This window comes from Cygnus olor, chromosome 1 (assembly GCF_009769625.2).
Source record: "Cygnus olor isolate bCygOlo1 chromosome 1, bCygOlo1.pri.v2, whole genome shotgun sequence".
Classification (NCBI taxonomy): domain Eukaryota; kingdom Metazoa; phylum Chordata; class Aves; order Anseriformes; family Anatidae; genus Cygnus; species Cygnus olor.
This window is the reverse complement of record NC_049169.1, coordinates 189,988,194-189,988,667: the sequence shown is the minus strand read 5'-3', so window position 1 is coordinate 189,988,667 and position 474 is coordinate 189,988,194.

Below are 474 nucleotides of genomic sequence, written 5' to 3'. Positions count from 1 at the left end.
TTCCGGGGACAGGGGCTTTAGGATTCCGGGGACAAGGGGAGCAGGAGGGGAGAGGAAAACCGCGCAGCGTGGCCCATGACCATGCCTCCCCCCTAAAAAAAAATAAGAAAAAAACCCCTCCCAAACTTCTCGGTGACCACGCCGGTTTGACTTTGCACCCCTCTTGGCGCAGGGGCTCAACGGGGGGCTGCAGCCCCCAGGGGATGGAGGGGGGGGGCCGGGGGCGGGCGCTGCCGAGGGCACCCCCCGGAGCTGATCCGGCAGCGGGGTGACCCCGGGGCACGTAGCATCCCCCCCCCTTTCTCCCCCAGCTTTCATTATTTCTTCCCGAGCCCCTGCGCTGCCGCAGAGCAGTAAGAGTGCCCGGCGCCGGGAGCGCGTCTGTATTGCAGCAGGTAGGGCTGAGCGCTAGGACCTCGGAGAATCCTTCCAGCAGCAATCAGGACTACCTTAAACCCAGCCCAATGCCTCTTC